Genomic DNA, 12,091 nt, shown 5'->3' on the forward strand with positions numbered 1-12,091 from the left:
CGGCTCTGCTAGGTCCCACCTCCCTCTGTTATGGGCTGATTATGTTCCCTCCCAAAACTTCTAGTTGGGAGTCCTAGTGCCTCAGACTGTATTCAGAGATAGAGTCTTTTAAAAAGTGATTTCATTAAAGTGAGATCATTAGGCTGGGCCCTCATCCAGCGTGACTGGCGCTTCTGGGAAGAGATCAGGACACAGAGGGAGGCTCCATGGGGACACAGGGGCAAGGCTGCTGGGGGCCAAGGAGAGAGGCCTCAAGAGAAACCGCCCCTGCGGACACCTTGACCTTGGACTTTTAGCTCCTACAACTAAGAGACAGTAAGTTCCTGTTGTGGAAGGCTCCTAGGCTGTGGTACTTTGTTTTGTTTGACCAGATCATCAGCAAGGAGGCGTGAAAGGCAGATGAGAGAGCAAGGCAGGCAGGCTGCACTCCCGGGGCTGAGATGCGGTATCTCACTGTGTCCACTCAGCTCTCTGCCAGCTGGGACTGTGCTCGGGGCCTGTGGGAGCCCCTGGGACCAGATGTGCCCTTTCCGGCATGAAGGTGACTGTGGAAAACAGGGACTCCCTCTCCAGAGCAGCCCTGGCCTCGGGAGGGCTTCTGGGCAGGCACTGGTTTCTGAAGAGGAGCCCAGTCCCCGGGCTGCCCCCAGGACCAGCTCTGTGTTTTCACGTGCTCACAGCCTTAGAGCTGAACCCTTCCTGACAGTGTCTTGTGGTTTAGCTCTGCAGAAGACAGGTGACGTAAGGAAAGTATCACCCAGCTCTGAATCTAGGAGACTGGCTCTTCCTTGAGGACCCTGAGCTTCTCTGCGTGTCTTAGCTGTCACTTGCTCTGTAGCACGTAACGGAAGGGCCAGGGCTCCACTGAGCTCTGTGTGTGCAGATACCCATGTGTTCTGGAGGAGGTTTTGAAAGAATATTCTCTTAGAGCTATTTTTATGGCGTGACATCTCTGGGTAATTAAAATTATTTTTATATCATTATTCTTGGAATGAATCTGGTAAATATTCTTTAATCCCCTGCTGCTTAGTTTGCCATTTGAGGATTCATCTTCTTTTGTGAAAATGTCACCTCCAATGTAAAAAACTAAGAGTTTGAAGCCTGGATTAATTTGAGGGAGTAAGAGGAGAACTTCATTGTAAATGATTGCTTGTGTTTTGCTTTAGAACTTCATGTTGCAAATTTTTAACTTTTTCTATGTAAATGCAGTTGGCAAGTTTTTGCTTAGATTCCACAGTTAGGAAAACAGTGTCCTGACCTTAAATTGGACAAGTTAGCCTGTGAGGTTAGCAACTTGAAAGCTGAGCTTCCCCTCCTTCCCCTGCAGTTTCCAGAGCTGGGATGGCGGCGGGGCTGAAGGTTTTGGGTGAGTGCACTGGTATGTATGGGTAGCTGTAGATCTCAGGAGAGTATCTATTCCCAGCTCCTGGAGTTGGGCCACAGAGAGCTGACGATTTGGCCTAAACCAAATGGAGCTCCCTCTTTGTGGCAACAGTGTGCCTCTCAGATGTCATCTGAGGAAGGACCCCGAGGTGTGACTCCAAACCTCTGTGGCCCACAGGTGCGTGACGTTTCATGGCAGCCTCCTGATTTTAAACCTTGAATGATGGTTTTATGCGTAGTACCTTATTAATGCTTACACTAGCCCTCTGGTCCTCACATAACCCCACAGGTGGGCTCTCTCCTAGTTTAAAAGGTGGAGGGCCAGGTGCACCCAGGGCCTTCCTATGATGCCCCTCAGCTGTGCTGACCTCAGCATCCATGGGGCTTCCTGGAGTCCGTGTGGACATTAACAGTCCAAGAGGAATGGGGCAAGTATGGGGTCTGTTTTTGCTCCTGGGGGTGCCCCAAACCTGCCCCTGCTGTGAAGTCACAGCAGCACCCCAAGGCAGACACAGGCCTGCAAGTCGTTAGGATAGAGAGCCCGCCTTGAGGAGAGAGGGCCCACCGGGGCTGGGAGCTCAGGGAGCTGGGAGAACTGAGGTGAGAGGAGGAGAAGGTGAGGGGAGCAGAGGTGCTTGGGGAGGGGCAGTGAATGGGAGGGAGGCCTCAGAGGCAGAGGCCCGTGGGCAGAAGACAGGGGAGGGCAGAAGGAATGGCAAAAAGGAGCGTCTCCCTTCCGCCCCCTTGCTAAGAAACACCGCTGCTGAATGCAGGGGAGGGCAGGGTTGGGCGTGGGCCTGTGAAAGTTTTAAGGACAACCACAGTGGAGCTGGTGAGGGCAATTGACCTGCCCTGGTTTACAGACAGGAAGGGTACCTTACCTTTATGCTTTAGGAATAGTCCTGATCAAGGGGTGAGTGGTCTCCAGGGACATAAAACATAATAGCATGTTTTGTTGAAAACCTGGGAGAAGGATGTGGTCTGGTTCTTTTGGGAGCCATATGTAGGATCTGAATAAGAGAAGTCAGGGATTATGGAGGATCCACAGCCCAGCTGGGGAGACTGAATGAGTGGGAGAGAAAGGAGGCTAGAAGCCTGGGCTGTGGGTGCCGGTCGGGATGGGAGTCCACGGCTGGGGGTAGCACACCTGGGTGTCTAAGCAGAGCGGGCTGGGTGGGCCCCTAGAGGGTAGCTCCTCTTTTCTGAGCTCTGTTCCCAGTCTGTGGCGGATGCTGGGAGCAGACAGTCTGTGCCTATGACCAGACCCTCCCGTGTCCCCTAAGAAGCCCACGAGCCTCCTCCTTCTCTGTGACGTTGCCCTTCAGGGCTCCTGTGAGTGCGAGTGACAGAACTCTGTGTGCTTTCTAACTGACTTTGGAGGGGAAAAGAGCTGCCTGGAATTAAACAACACTTGAAGCTTTAAGTTGAAATAGGTTCAGATGGCACTGTGTTATCAGAGCCTCCTGCCTCATTGGCTGGACCGCCCCACCCTGAGGTCAGGGTGTGGGCAGAGGTGGGAGCCTGCAGGGCTTGCTCTTCGGGGCTGATCCCCGTGGACACCTGCCCTGCCCCCCAACCTGTTTCATGGCAGAGCCTGCGGAATGGGGGTTTGGTCAGGTGCCTATGGCCAAGTCCAGGGTTTATGTTCCTTCCTGAGTCCTCTCCTCTCTACACCTTGCAGCAGTCAGCAGACACCACAGAAATAGTTTTTTCTACTGCTGTAGTTATTTCTAGTGATGCCTTGAGCCCTTTGGTGGGAGACCCTGGCAGTTGTAAGTGGCACTTGCCTTCTCCCTGCTTTCAGGATCCAGGGAGTGTGAGGGGAGGCAGGATGCCATGCACAGCTTTGATGTTGCTGCAGATAGGGTTCTCTTTGCTCAAAATAGCCAGCTGGGCCCCCCCCCCAACACATGTTCCCGGGTTCCTGTGAAATGCAGCTGACTTGGATACAACCAAGGGCAGAGGAGCTGTTGCCTGTGCAACCAACCCAGAGTCAGGTGTTGAGCACTTGTTGTATTAGAAATAAGTGGAAATCCCTCATTTTACAGATAAGAGCACAGAGGCTCAGGGAGGTTAAGCTTTAAGAGCTGGGTTTGGCCACGCAACTCCCTGCAGGGCAGTGTGTGGGTGTGCCCTAACCACCTGAAAGGCCACTCATGGTGGCAGGAAGCAGGGTCTGTTGCTAACACTGGGGACTCCCAAGTGCCAGCTTGCAAACCACTGCTGGTCGATGGGGAAGTTACCATTGGTCCACAGTGTCTAGAGGAAGAATCTATAGGGTCATAATTTCTTGAAGCTAATGTGTCCTTGATTGAGAGTTTATTCTTTGTCCTTTTCTTTAATGTTAAAATGGTTGAGTTTTTTTTTTTTTTTTTTTGAGGGGAGACGGAGCTTATGGCAAAATAAACTTTCGGACTGTATAAGTACCCTCTTGTTTTTCAAATTGTTGCTGATGTGTATGAAATTGAAAAGCCTGTGGGCAGCTGTCCTAGAATCTGGACCAGATCGCCCACCTGCTCCCAGCGGCCAGCGCTTGCCTCCTGCCCCCACTTCTGCACTGAGGCCTGGGGAGGGCCAGCTGCTCCTATGTACTCAGCACCGTGGGAGCTCACCCAGGCACTTTAAAAGAGAAAATTCAAAGCAGGTCAGATTTTCATTTGGGCTTGAGATCTGGGAATGAAGCTTCACAGTCCTAGGAAGCATCAATCCTGCATTTTCCTGTGAAAAGTTCATTTCATCTTCTGCTTCTTTCTAACCACATCATTAAACGAGCAAATGCCCAGCAGGACACCTGTGTTTAGCTCCCTGCGACCTCTTCCCTGAGGCTGCTGCGGAGCCTGGAAGGAAAAGGCCTGTCATTCGTGACTTCGTTCTGTCTAGTAGTGAAATGAGATCACTGCCAGGCATTTGGGGCTGCTTAGTAATTGTAAAGCCTGTTCTATTTATTGTCTATTAGAAATGGTGAGGATGAGGTTTGTTTCTCTGGGAAATAGCACAGCCTGTTAATTGCCCCCACAGATACTGCAGGAGCTGTGTTTTATGGATGACCAAATACTATCCTTTGTCCTCTGAGCATCACACATTTTGGTCCTGGTACAAGGCGAAAAGCGTGTTGTGATTTAGCCTGTCAGGTGTTGACGATGGGGAGGAGTTGGTGTTACATTTGTGCAGCATGTTACACTTCTTGCTGATACCAGCATCATATGTCAGTTACTCCATAGTATGTACCATTTTATAATGCTGCCATCTGAGAAGATCTCTATCTGTAAGTGTCTGTCACATGGTGAAGGAGAGAGCAAACATTTTTTTCCTGGGGAAGAAATGAAGGGGCAAAATTGGAAAATTACTAAACTGTAGTACCACATGCAGTTTCTGAATCCTTCTTAAACATTTTGATGACTAAATATGTGAGTCTGGACCCTGTCTTGGACCCTCACTTTGAGCTGTGGTAACGACCCGCCTTCTGCTTTGTTCCAGATGTCTCCTGTCAGTGACTTTGGCAGGCTGGCAGCAGCTCCACCCTCGCCCCCAGTTACACACTCGGGCAGACTCCATCCTCAGCGATGATATGCCCCGGGCTTTCCTGATGGATGAGCCCAGTCACCGACCCGTCATTTTGAAATGGGAGTAGAGAGACGGGTCCTGAACCCTGCTACCAGGCACGGACGAGCAGGCCCCTGGTGACTGAGCCGTGAGCAAGCCCAACTTCCTGAGTGCAGGGAGGGTGGACAGCGTAGGAACATGCCCACAGTTCTGACGCTGAGCCTCTCTGGGTGGGACACCCAGCCTCAGGCTAGATTGGGCCTCCCCTGTCAGAGACCACTGGCAGAGACAGCCAGGAGTGCCACTCACTAACAAATGTAGGTTGACGTCATTTGCTGCAGAGAGAGAGCGAAAGAGAGTGAGAGAAGGATGAGGCACTGGGAGGGCTCAGCACGGGGTCTGGGCTTCCGCTGGGTGACTCTAAGGCGGATTTAGGACACCAGCCCGTGGCCAGTTCTGAACTAGGGGATGTCCAAACGCATCAGTGATGGAGCATCTTGGTCACCTTTTTGTAAAAGGTGGAAGATGATCGTAGGCTGGATTGGCAGCATAAAGCAACAGTGGCCACCGTGATGGATGGAGCCAGGGACATCAGTTCTTTGTGGTGCACGCGGCCCCTCTGCGCCACACAAGTGCAGTCCGTACAAGCCCCACTCGTCTGTTTGGGGCTTTGTTTATGTTCAGTTGAAAATATCCCAGCCTGGCAGTCATTGTGAACTCCAGGGCTGTGCTTGATTTTTTGCAGCAACCCCTCCCCTGGAACCACTATCCTTGTTTATAAAAGAGGTTGGTGATACCTTCCTGCCCAGGTAAGCTCACTTTGGGACACAGTAGTATTCTCCACCGGGGAAGGCAATGGCACCCCACTCCAGTACTCTTGCCTGGAAAATCCCATGGACGGGGGAGCCTGGTGGGCTGCAGTCCATGGGGTCGCTAAGAGTCGGACACGGCTGAGCGACTTCACTTTCACTTTTCACTTGCATGCATTGGAGAAGGAAATGGCAAACCACTCCAGTGTTCTTGCCTGGAGAATCCCAGGGACGGGGGAGCTTGGCGGGCTGCCGTCTATGGGGTTGCACAGAGTCAGACATGACTGAAGTGACTTAGCAGTTAGCAGTAGCAGTATTCTTTACATCACATCCCCTGGGAATTCTAAGTAATATAAGTCGAGTTGATGTTAACCAATTGAAAGAAGACCACACTTTGTGGGTTTTAACTAACCATTTATGAGTTGGGTTTTTCAGTCCTCCTTCTATGTTACAAAGTCAGTAAAACGTTTTTCAGGGCTTGAGCATTTCCACAGCCCTTCTGAAGGTGCTGTGTCTGCAGTGCCCAAGAAAGGAAGCAGCCCACTTGTCTGCCTGCAGAGATGAGGGACACCTGAGCCCACAGGTCCATAGATGGGGTGTGGGGAGTCCTTGAACCCTGCACATTTTATGGAACATTTTAGGTATAAGTGTGCATGTGTATATTTATGAGGAGAATTTTCATCGTTCTTGTAGAATCTCCAAGGGATTCGCACTGCAGCAGAAATCCTGACTGAAGCCCTGGACCTGTGGAGCTTTCAGTACCGATGTGCGGGGAGGATCCCAGCTGGAGGACCAGGCCCCCACGGCCACGCTGCCTGCATCTGTGCCCACACCTCGGGCCCACGTCCTCCTGGTCTCCCTAGGTGGTGGGGTGAACAGGAGGCCTGGCCCGAGGTGCCCCTGCTCCATCTGTTCCTGTCTCCAGCTGGGACTACTCTTGTTCCCACTTGGGAACCTGACTCACTGACACCTGGGGGGAAGCTGCAGCTCCTCCCTGCCATTCCCTGGGTGGAGAAGGCTGCCACCCTGCACACAGGTAGCCCCAGGACAGTTTTTGAAGAAAAGTCAGCACATCTCAGTGTTGTTATAAATGACTTTGACGTTCTCTTTTCAAGGGCCTGTTCTCCACTGTGTCTCATTCCTGAGGCACCTGCTGAGGGGTTGGTCTTGTGGCATGTGGGGACATATTGTCTGTCTTTTCCTTTCTGCCTGTGGTCTGTCAACTCCCACCTCACAGATTCCTTAGGGAACATCTGTCAACCCCAGGAAATGCAGTGCACATCGTGCTCATTGTGTTCCCTGAACTTGGTCACTGCAACTTAAGTCACCTACATTCCCAAACCTGAATCAGTCCTCTTTTGAATAGAATTGGGGAAATGTTTGGTCATTTGTCATCATTTTAGGAGGTGTTTCACGGGGCAGAAGAGCCCGGTTTCCTGTCTACTCCCTAACTCATGGCCTGGCGCCTCCCAGGCTGGGCACCACCCAGGAGCTGGTTGAAATGCAGGTCCAGACCCCTGACCCGCAGAGTGGCATGTGCCTGTATCATGTTCAAGCTTAGTGGCTGTTCTGCACACATTTCTGTACTCAGTGAAGTAAACCCATCTGAGGAGCAGAGGGACTTGGGGAAATAGGCACTGCTGTCCGGAATGTCTCCTGGCACTGCTTCAAGATCAGAGAGCAGATATAAAGTAAATGAAGAGCATCTCTCGTCTGCTCCACTTCAGGCTGCTGGTGAGGGAAACTGTAACGCTCTGAGATGCCCAGGATACATTTAGGGGCCAGGTCCCATGTGACCTCAGCCTCTTCTAAGCATTGCTTTCCCCTCCTCCTTTCTGCCTGGTAAAATACATTTAAGAAAGATCTGGTAGGATCTTTATGTCTAATGTTAATGCTAATGACTTCTTTCCCTTCTTGAGCATTTTGAAGTATTAAACATTTTACTTTTTATCAAGACACAAAGGTGTGTCTTCACCCAAAGTCTGAGTGATGGAATCTCAAGATTTTCCACAAGTGAGAGCTTTTTCATTGTAATCAAGTAAAGAGAAGAGCTGTGAGTGCTCTTCTGTACAGGCCCACAGATTACCCACCGTGAGTGTTTATTCTGTACTGAACAGGCTGTGCCGGTGATGGCCGGTGGAGCTGTGGTTGCTGGGATCTAGCATCCCAACCTCACGAAGTTGGTTCATTCATTTGCTGTCTTGAGGATTACAGGGTGACAAGCCATCCAAGTTTGCATGAGGCTGAGGGATTTCCTGGGACCCAGGACTTTTTAGCACTAAAACTAGGACAATTCTGGGGAAACCGGACAGTTGGTCATCAGAGGAGATGAGTCTGTTTTGGAAGCACATGCAGGGCGGTAAGTGCTCTTTAAATGCCAGGTGCTGACACTGCTTTGCTGCAAGGATGCTGGCCCTGTATTAAAATTCCTCTGACTGGAATCTGGGGTGGGGAGCTTTTGGGCCAGTTGTCCTGTGCCATCTCACCATCTCTTGAGAGACCCACATGCGTGAGTTTGAGGGCAACACAGAGCCAGTATCCACAACTGGCCTGCCTTTGAAGGGGCTGAACTCTGTGGATGTTTGCAAGCTCACTGCTCAGAGCCTGGCAGCATGCACGCTCCTGGTCATTAGCTGGCTTTACCTGGCGTTTTCCTCCGTTTTTGGCTTCCCAGATGAAACGCGTTTTCGTGGGAGGCACCGGGCGTGCTTATGCCTTGGGGATCCAAGGCCACATGGGCTGCCTGGATGAGCAGTAGTGGGAGCGGAAACCCAGGCATGGGGACAGCAAGGTTCTGATGGCAGGTGAGGCTCAGTCCCTGTAATTTTAGGAACAAGCCACAGTGGTGACGGGACCTGGGAAATGGTGGCATCCTTGTCTGTCCAGGCAAAAATACTTTCATGTCCAGTCAAGCTGTTGAAAAAATTCTTGACTTAGAAGAAACCAGTTTGCTGTGTGGACAGGAATTCTCCTGATTTTGGGGGGTAATATTTTTTGGAAAGAGGATCTGGGAAATGCAAATAACAGTTGGAGAAACATTGAATCATGCAACCATTTATATTCAGTTTGAGATTATTATTGAATATCATATTAATGAAACAAGAAAACAAAGCAATCAAAGAGGGAACATGTGTTAGTACTTTTAATATTTTGACAATGATTTGGTGAGATGTAGGTTTCACAAGAGGTGTGGGAGACTGGGAGGGAGAGGAGGGTTGAGGGATGTATATTTTGGAAATTAGGCTCAGTGCAGTGAGACTGTGTGTAGGGATTCTGAAGAGAGAAGGACTGGGTTCATATCTGCCCTCTGGCATGTAGGGCTGGAGTCCTGGGCCAAGTGTAAACCCTCCTGCTAGCGCTTTCCATCTGCTGAGCACCCACCGTGTGCTGGGCACTCTGCTAGAAAATTGCCATATGTGCCCTCAATTCAGCTTCACAAAAATGGGAGGCAGTTTTATTATCCACATTTTACAAATAAAGAAATGGAAAGGGAGAGGCTATAAGTGACTCATGCAGGGTTACCTATGACCTTAGCTCAGGATCTCATGTCCTCTGGACTCTCACATTGTGCCATGGAGCTGGTTCACCTCTGTTTTCTCATCGCAAAAAATGGGCCTTCTTGTGGTTATAGGAAGTAGTGTTTCATGTCCTAACACATGTCTCTGTACCCGAAGTGCTTCCCTATCTTCCTTCCTCCTTTTAGTGCTTAGTCGTTGCTCTGTAGAGCTGTTTGCAGAAATAACAATGCTAGTCCAGAGCCTGGCTGACTCTTTAGGCATCGGGACATACTCACTTTTCCCTATTCTGGTTAAAGGACTGTTGTTGAGTAAACACAATTTTAGTCACTGAACTCAGCTTTGCTCTTTGCAAAGTTGGCAGTTAAAATTGTGCCTTTTATTTTGCCCATCAGCCTAGTGTGCCAAGTGAAATAGATTGCTTTATTTCATTCTTTCTTACCTGTTATGCCCAGCCTCAGGTTTGAATTTTTAGTCTTCAGCACGTGGTATTTCTGGATTCAGATGTAGATGCTCCCACAGCTCCCTCCCTCCTGTTTGCTGAATCATAGTAGGCTATGGAGGCTTGACTTTGATTTGAGAGACAGATGCTGGGTAATTACAAGGTTTTCTTCCTACAGCAGGGGATTGTCAAGTAATCACCTTGTTTTTTAAGGGAGAATATTAAGCAGTATTTTAAAGAACCAGACCCTCGGCTTTTACATGGCAGAAAAATGAAATGAATCCTTAAAATACTTCTACCTCCCTTCCTGATGCAAAATGGATTTTGGAAAAGGAAGCTTGACTTCCACTGAAGTGATGGCAGGATGAGAAAGGTTGGAGATTGTCCAGGGCATCTCTGATGGGCACCGTGTGCCAAGTCAGAGCCAATTTCTGACCCACCCCTTTTAGAATAAACAAGTGGGGCTCGGTTGTTGTAGGGAAAGTTAAAAATTACAAATAAGCGAAAGGACAAATACCCAGCCTTCCCACATTTTGGTAAGTATCTTTCCAAACACCTGGATGTATGTGTGCATTTTTAATTTAAAGATGAGCTTATACTCTCTCTTTTTTTTTATAGCCTGATTTCCCACCATTTAACATGGATGGTAAACAAGCGTTTTTGAGTAATTATGTGTCTATATCCTCCCTCCTAAAACTGTGGTCCCTGGAGCAGCCTGGGAGCTTGTTGGAAATGCAGATTTTCACCAGAAGCAGCATTTTCACAAGATCCTCAGTGATTTTTTTAAAATGCACTTTAAAAAAAAATAAAAATAAAAAAATAAAATGCACTTTAGAGTTAAAGATATACTGAACTACCTAATGTTAAATGGTGTCTAATATTCCATTTCATGAATGTGCTATAATTTACATATCTAGTCTCTTATTATCTGAACATATAGGGTTTGTACAGATTTCCATTTTTATAATCAGCACCTGTATACGAAATGTCTTTGTTTCCCTGATACCTGGGACATATCAGTGGAGGAGAAGGCCCGCCTTAAAATCTTTGATGAAAGTTGCCAAATTTCACTCCCGTCAGAAGTATGCATGCCCATTTTCCCATGCAGAATTGGACAGTTATCCTTTTTAAAAAAATCTTTGCTAGTTTGATAAAAATATAAAATAAATGATAAAAATAAAAAATAGAAATAAATTTTTTTTAGAAAAATAAACAATACCTCATCACTAGTGGTCAATTTGTCTGATTACTTGTGTATTTAAACATGAATTCATTTACTTATTTTTTTTAATAAGTAAATGATTATTTTATTTTGATTATGTAAATTGTTTGGTTCTTTGTGGGTCTTCCTTTGAGGTGGTTGTCATTTTTCTTCCAGGTTTTGTAAGAGCTCTTTATATGTTTAGATATTATCTTTCTGAAATATGTTACAAATGTAGTTCCAATTTCTGATATGGTATTTTGTCTCATTATTGGATTATGTTGCAAATGCAGGAAGGAATCTTCAGAGAGGAATCCTGAGTTGGGAGAATGTTCAGCATAACTCTAGAGCCTTTTGTCCTTAAACCCGCATAAAAATCATTGCTTTAGAAGAAGTTCAAAGTTATGACTGACCAACTCTAGGCCAAGATTATGTGTCCCTGCTACTTTTGGGGCCCAGAAGAACCTCAACAAACTTTGGAAACATGCATTTACTGTTTTCTTCTGTTTTTTGATGCTGGGTTTTTTTAGAACATGGAACTGGAAGAACTTTTAATTTTTAAGTAAAACTTGTAGCCTAGCACACAGGTCGTATATATATTTGTGTGTATATAGAGTATCCTTTATATAATATTTTAAAATTTTTAAATGGAAAGTAGAGGCATGGCCAAAAAAAGAGACAGTCATATTTTGAAATGACCTTACTTGTAACCTCATTTCCAGGATTCATTATTTCTGAGCCAATAATAAACTCATCTTACTGAGAGTACCTTCCTCTCTTGACCCTGATTCAGTTACTTAGTAAGGAACCGGTGTGGTTTAGATTCAGAGTTCCCGAGGGGGCCATGAACAGGGGACTTCTGGCACCTTCTTGCCCAGCAGAGGTGACTCTGCACTGAAACACTCAGGGCTGAAGAGCGTTCCGGTGACCGGCCTGGGGCTCACGGGACACACCAGGCAGGGCCGAGGCTGACACTGTCTCATCCTCAGTGGAGGTCACAGCGCAGAGCTGTGTATGAGTCAGATACAAAGTGCCTGAGAATTCAGAGGAGACAGTGATGGTTTTAGAGGTGAAGACAATAGGAGAAGTTCCGTAGGGGGGTTGTGACCTGTCCTCTGTAGGCAGTTCATGTCGGGCAGTGGTGTGGGGTGACTGCAGAGAAGAGGAGCTGGCAGACTGATGAATGGCCGTGGCCTCA

General features: G+C 48.0%; 1 protein-coding gene across 2 annotated transcripts in view; it reads left to right on the plus strand.

Moving 5' to 3' along the window:
- Positions 1-12,091, plus strand: part of PGBD5 (piggyBac transposable element derived 5) — a 98,447-nt gene that overhangs the window by 24,538 nt on the left and 61,818 nt on the right. The window contains exon 1 of one of the 2 annotated variants that reach the window (XM_086381222.1): positions 90-315. The exons of the other annotated variant lie outside the window; for it this stretch is intronic. The gene's annotated coding sequence lies outside the window, so the exon portion shown is untranslated. Of the gene's footprint in view, positions 1-89; positions 316-12,091 lie in introns of those variants that run through there. 2 annotated transcript variants of the gene reach the window in all.

The sequence above is a fragment of the Bos grunniens genome, chromosome 28, assembly GCF_055505025.1.
Source record: "Bos grunniens cultivar Pamir isolate PY7600 chromosome 28, Bosgru_T2T1.0, whole genome shotgun sequence".
Taxonomy (NCBI): Eukaryota; Metazoa; Chordata; class Mammalia; order Artiodactyla; family Bovidae; genus Bos; species Bos grunniens.